General features: G+C 39.4%; 2 long non-coding RNA genes across 3 annotated transcripts; one reads left to right on the forward strand and one right to left on the reverse strand.

Annotated features, from left to right (window-relative positions):
• The first annotated feature begins 929 nt into the window (after nucleotides 1–929).
• Nucleotides 930–3,141, forward strand: LOC115581993 (uncharacterized). Of its 2 annotated transcripts, none has more exons than XR_003984096.1 (2): nucleotides 930–2,402; nucleotides 2,710–3,141. It is a non-coding gene; the product is annotated as an uncharacterized LOC115581993 (long non-coding RNA). The 2 variants fall into 2 exon arrangements; XR_003984097.1 differs by having other exon boundaries at nucleotides 930–2,397.
• Nucleotides 3,142–5,663: 2,522 nt separating this feature from the next.
• On the reverse strand, nucleotides 5,664–6,384 carry LOC115581995 (uncharacterized). The gene is made up of 2 exons (XR_003984099.1): nucleotides 6,353–6,384; nucleotides 5,664–5,946 (listed from the first exon to the last, which is right to left on the reverse strand). It is a non-coding gene; the product is annotated as an uncharacterized LOC115581995 (long non-coding RNA).
• Nucleotides 6,385–6,387: the final 3 nt, after the last annotated feature.

The raw sequence follows: 6,387 nt of genomic DNA on the forward strand, positions 1-6,387 counted from the left end.
ACAAGCTGATGACGTCATTTTTCTGCTGGAGTGAAACTTGTGGAAGCGAGGGCTAGCTCCTCCCCACTCTGTCATGCTGGTGACATAGATTTTTGTAGATACCCAAAGTTTAAGATACTTATTGAAAATATTGTTTATGAAAGGAAATCAGAAGGGCTTTGATTTAAAATTCTTAGATACCATGTATTTCATATCAATTTGTCCATCATCCTGCTCTCTACCACCACCTGCACTGGGTCAAGAGGGCATCCCAGGATGGAGCTGGCCGTCTTGACACATTTATTAAATCCAGCAGACTACTCCATAGAAAATGGCTGATGCCACCACAGAGTCATAGAAAGTAGTCAGGAGTGCCCCCTGCACTCGAAAGGACCCAAGCTTCAGATAAAGTCTACTCTGATCTTTCTTGTATGTTGCTGCAGTATGATCAGTCCAGTCCAGTTTATTGTTCAGGTAAACTCCCAGGTACTTGTAAGATGTCACTATCTCAATGTTCCTTCCCTGTGCAGTTGTCTGTGCCTGCAGAAATCCACCACCAGCTCTTTGGTCTTCCCGGCATTGAGCTGGAGGTGGTTCCGCTGGAACCAGTCTAGAAAATCCTTAATGAGGTCTCTGTATGCTCTGTCGTCCCCCGTCCCTGATGAGGCCGACAATAGCAGAGTCTTCAGAGAATTTTTGTAGATGGTTGTGTGGTTATTGGTTGGAGAAATCTGTAGTGTACAGGGTGAATAGGAAGAGGCCAGGACTCTTCCCTGTTGGGCCCCCTTACTGCAGACAGCTGTGTCTGACAAACAGTCCTGAATCCTCACATACTGTGGCTGGTTAGTGAAGTAGTCAAGGATCCAGGATGTGAGGTGTTGGTTCACCCCCGCAAGCTCCAGCTTGTCTCCCAAAATTGCAGGCTGAATGTGTTGAAGGCACTGGAGAAATCAAAGAACATGATCCTCACAGTGTTTCCAGGCTTCTCCATGTGAGACAGTGATCTGTCCAGGAGGAAGATGATGGCGTCGTCCACTCCAGTGCCAGGTTGGTAGGCAAACTGGAGTGGGTCCATAAAAGGACCCAACATAGGGCGGAGATAGACAAGGACCAGACGCTCCAGGGTCTTCATTAGGTATGAAGTGAGAGCAGCTGGTCTGTGGCTGTTGAAGTCCTTTGGCAGAGGGATCTTTGGTACTGGTACCACGCAGGAAGTTTTCCACAGCAGTGGCACTTTGCCATCTTTCTTATCTTTTCTTTGGAAGAGACTGAAATAATGAGAGACAGGATGATGAAGGGCATCCGACTTACAGAAAAAGGGTTGAGGACTAAACCAGCACACTGAAATGTCAAAAGGAGAAAACAGAAAACATTTGAAAACTGCAAATGGTCTCTTTTGAAATGGAAACAAGTCAAGGAACTAGAGGTCTGTGGAGACAAACAACAATAATTGGAACAGAAAAGAGGGGAAACAAAAAGGAGTTATAAGAGGGGCAGAGACAGGGGAGAAGAATAAGGAGATTTTTTTTTCGCTGTTTGTGTGAAGAAGCCAAGCTTTCTCTCCTCTGTCGTTTCAATGGAAGGCTTTAAATTCCTCTTACTTGCGCTGCAGTGTCTTCTGACACTGACACACGTTTTTGTCACGTGAGCTCAAATGACACCATCTCAACAAACTGTGGTTGGATTGTCAGTAAACTCTGTACAGCCATTCATGTTCTCCAGAGGATTCATATTCTTCTCACACTCTTCATCTAGAGCCAACAAGTGAAATATCTCAACCTCTCCATGATAGATTCTGAAAAACATTGTACAGACATTGATGGTTCCCAGAGGATGCATCCTAACGACTGTAGTGATCTTCTAACCTCATCTGTACGGGTTGATATTTGTGGCATTTGGTGTCTGTGGTAACGTCATACAAAGCTAGAAGAAGCTGGAAACCGAATCAGGTGTTTGATATACGTGTGTGATATAGGCGACCTCTGACCTCTGACAACTCTCTGAAAAACACACTTGACATATTTTCATCACAGACTTGTTTCATGTGTGTAAGAAGGTGGGGTCTGGGTTAGTAAGTTGTAATATACGATTTGAGGGTCAGACCCTTAAAACCTTTTTATATTTTTGTCATCTTCATTGTCTCCATCTTTACCATGAAGAGCAGAAGTCTGTTGACCCCCCCAGATAATTTAAAGATAAACACTTACTCTGGGTGCCTTTGATCATTGCTTGAATTTGAATTTTGGCTTTTCAAATTTTAATTTTAGAACTTTGAGAACCCCCCATTGCCACGACGATCGGAATGTTGACACCATCGTGTACCTATGAATTTGCCTGTGCTTCTGTAGAAACCTCATTTCGTGTTCGACATATTGATCTATCAACCGCTATTTGTCAGTGCTGAGAAGAACCCATTAGGTAAGGTAAGGTAACTTTATTTGTACCCGAGGGTAGATTTGGTTGCAGTTAAGAAGAATTGGCTGCTTACACACACTCACACAGTAGGCATTTACGACATCGACAGAGACAGCGCCGTAACAGTGACAACAGGGCTCTAGACATTTTCTCAGCCTAAAATAAGTCAGTATTTTGGAGCAGCTTGTCTTGGGAACTGGAACAACTACCGCATCCTTCCAACATTCTGGGACATGCTGATTTTGTAAGGACTTGTTGAAAATGTAATGAAAAAGAAAATGTAATGAAATACTCGACCTTCATCGAGCCCTGCAGAGGGTGGTGAGGACTGCTGAGCGGACCATGGGTACCACACTTCCCCCTCTGCATGACTTATACACCACACGCTGTGCCAACAGAGCTAGAAGGATTATCAAGGATCCCCATCACCCCTGCAACAAACTGTTTGTGACCCTCAGGTCAGGCAGACGCCTACGCTGTCATAAAACACGCACCGAGAGGATGAGGAACAGTTTTTTCCCTGCGGCAATCAGAGCCCTGAACTCTGCACTCTGAACAAAAAATGCTTTTATTGTATTGTACTTCATTGTATTTATTATATTTACTATATTCTGTTGTATTTTACTTACACTGCATTGTATTTTTATTTTTACTTAAATTGAGCACAGAAGTACAGTACATGTCACAAAAACATTTCACTGCGCATCCTGTATGAGTATGTGACAAATAAAACCTTTGAATCTTGAATCTTGAATCTTGAAATACCTTCTGGACTACTCGTTATTTAAGAGATACTTTCTGGATTTAGCGCCATCTACGCGAGTCTCTCTGCTCTACAACTGAAACTCTGTTCCGGTTTCAAGTTGAGCTGTGAAACTTTGATTTCGACGACTATTCTCATTTCAACTCTGAAGTAGTCACTGTGCTGCCATGGACAGATGTCCCAGTGAAAATCATTTGGTAAGATTTTCTTATTTAACCTGAAGATTTTATTTTTTTCAGCAGTGTGCCTCTGTAGTCCAGCTTGATATTTGCTGTCATTTCTGCATATTTTGTATAAAGCTTAAAACTAGTAAATCACTAGAAAGCAGATACATTTTCATACAGGAATAATTTAATGCACCATTAATCATATCTTGTGTGAGTCACATTGGGAAATACAGTACCTCTGACACATTTTGATAGTAGAGTGAAATGTTCTAAAAAAATGCCTAAAATGTTTATGTTAATATTTTAATTAGTTGACAGTGTCCACATGTTGCTCTGTGTGTGAACTGCTAACCGTAGACTACAGTAGATTTTATTGTGTGAACAAGTTCACAGATTTTTAATTCCTGTGTATCCAATGCCAGCACAAGACTGTATAACCAACATGTGTGTTTCTGTCTTTCAGCCATTGTGATGAGTTTGTTGCTGCCACTAACGGCCCAAACATGCCGGCTGCAGTACAGCTGAGGACCCGTGACCAGCCCTCTCACCCAACTGTGCAGGGACTCAGAGAGTCGCTGTATCAGCCACCAACAGTCCCGGCCCTGAGTAATTTGGTGCCCTAGGCAAAATGTTAGCCAGCACCCTCTTGCATCACAGTCAATTTCACAATCAATTTTCATACACTTACACAGAAACTTCAAGATTTTATTTCTTTTAAGTCAAAACATCACACCAAATAAAAACTGAGGAAAGAAACAAGTGATAAAAATACAATATAAATAAGGCATTGTGCAAACGTATTATCTCTCAGCCTCAGCAAGTGCCATCTCTCGCTTATCTATTGTCAGCCACTTTGCAAAACAACCTCCGACTCCTTCCATGTTGCCATGTGGGTATTGTGCTCCTGGCTATCCTCATGAACCTTCAGCAAGTGGCTTGCATTTATACAGTCCTTTAGTCCTTCCTTATTAAGTCTGTATTCTTTTGGAGAAAACATTTAGCAGCAGAAGCAGTGCAAGCTATCATTCCTGTTTGAGTACATCAGCCGGCTTCTTTTGATTTTTTCAGCATTGACTAAGACTCAAAAGTTACAAAAGTCATGTTGACACTCTCCCATCTTTGTTTTTGGGAAATGTGTAACTGCTTTTTTTTTTAATTGGTCCTCTATGAACTAACTCTCATCTCACTTTGTCAGTTAGAAGAGATGGCTCTGTGTCACTCTGCTGTGCTGAGGTAGAGGGGACAGGAGCACCTGATGCTGTGTCACTGGGCTGGTGGTGAAATATGTTAAGAGTGCATCTAAAGAGAGAAGAGAAGTATATGTGACCACTGGATGTTTGATTTTAATTTTTTAACAACAGATACTTGATGTGTGCTATACATAAGACTAATATAGACTAATAATGAAAATGTGATGAGATTCATTCAACTTTATTGTCATTGAAAAGCAATATAGTCAATTCTGAACTATTCACCACACAGCTACTGAAGACAGTAAACATGCCAGAATGTTTAGATTTAGTTTTTTCATATTTATGATATTTAACAATAAGCTGTCGTTGTTTTTCCATAAAATTATATAGTCAGCCTGTAAGGAGATAATGATGATATTTACATAGTGATATATGAACATTTAATTTACTGTTTATTATGTGTAGTGACTTTTAAAAGTTATGTATCATTTTATAGGTATGTGATGCCATTCTGAGGAATGCCAAGGAGAGGTTCTCTTTCACCAATCACCTCATCAGTGCTACTCTGCTGCAAGGAGACTTGTTCCCCCAACACACTATGAAGAGGATAAAAACATTCCTTAGGAACACCATGGCACAAGATTGCCTGAACACGCTGGCTATGCTCTCCATGGAGAAAAACCTGATACAGAACATTCCTGACTTTAACATCAAAGTCATTGAGAGGTTTGCTACTCAGAAAGACAGAAAGCAAAGTTCATGTACAAATAAGAGCACTCACTCACTCACTCACTCACTCGTTCACTCGCTCGTTCACTTTATAATCATTTGTTAATTTATATTTATTTTCATATTTATAATATTTGTATATTTAGATTTTTTTTATATTTTTTAAATATGTATTATTATTTGTAAATGTATATATATATATTTATTTTTTGATTATTTATTTTTATATTCATCATTATTATGTGTAAATGCATATTTATAATTATTTCTATATTTACATACATTTTCATATTTACATACATTTTTATATTTATACTTATTTTTATATTTTGATGTATTATTATTGTATTTACCTTTACCAAATAAACTTCAAGTTGAGAGGTTCACCTGACAAAAATAAGATAAGTTGAAGCAAAATTCAGGTCTTTAAAATGGATTTTATACCACATCATACCACAAAACTAAATGAATTTACATGAATATGGAGAACTACAGTAACTAGAGAAGGCAAGTTCTGAAGAACTGTTTCGCACAGTATTACAATTACAATTAAAGCTGCAAGCAGCGATGAGCAGGCCCTCGCTGCCCACGTATGTTGGGCTGTGGCGCTGTTGGAGGAAGCGCACGTAGATGTTTGCATGTGCACGCGTTTCCTGGACGTGGTCTGAATGGGTGAAATAACACTTCTTTTGATGAGGAGCTGGAAAAGAGACACAAAGTCACACACACAGCCACTAATCACAAAGGAATACAGAATAAGTCAATGACATTCAAGAGTCAGCTGTAAGGATGTGTGTTATCTTGCAATTTGTTGCATTTAGCATGATTGATATAAGTATTTTATGTCAACATGATTGGTGTCTTTTAATATTTAGGAAAGATGATTACAGTTTAGTAGGTCTATCTGCAATGGTTTCACAAGTACCACATGTATTGTGTTAAAAAAAGGCCTTTATCTGGTGTCGTAACATGTTTCTTTTCATATTGGTGGGTGATTAGGAAAGAATGCAGAGGATAATGAGAAATCATGCATTAACATGATGGGAACAGAGATGTTAAAAATACAACAACAACACAATTACCATCAAAATTATCATGGTACTTACTTTAAATTGAGACAATATTTTTTATATTCAACAAT

Source organism: Sparus aurata, chromosome 5 (assembly GCF_900880675.1).
Source record: "Sparus aurata chromosome 5, fSpaAur1.1, whole genome shotgun sequence".
Taxonomy (NCBI): domain Eukaryota; kingdom Metazoa; phylum Chordata; class Actinopteri; order Spariformes; family Sparidae; genus Sparus; species Sparus aurata.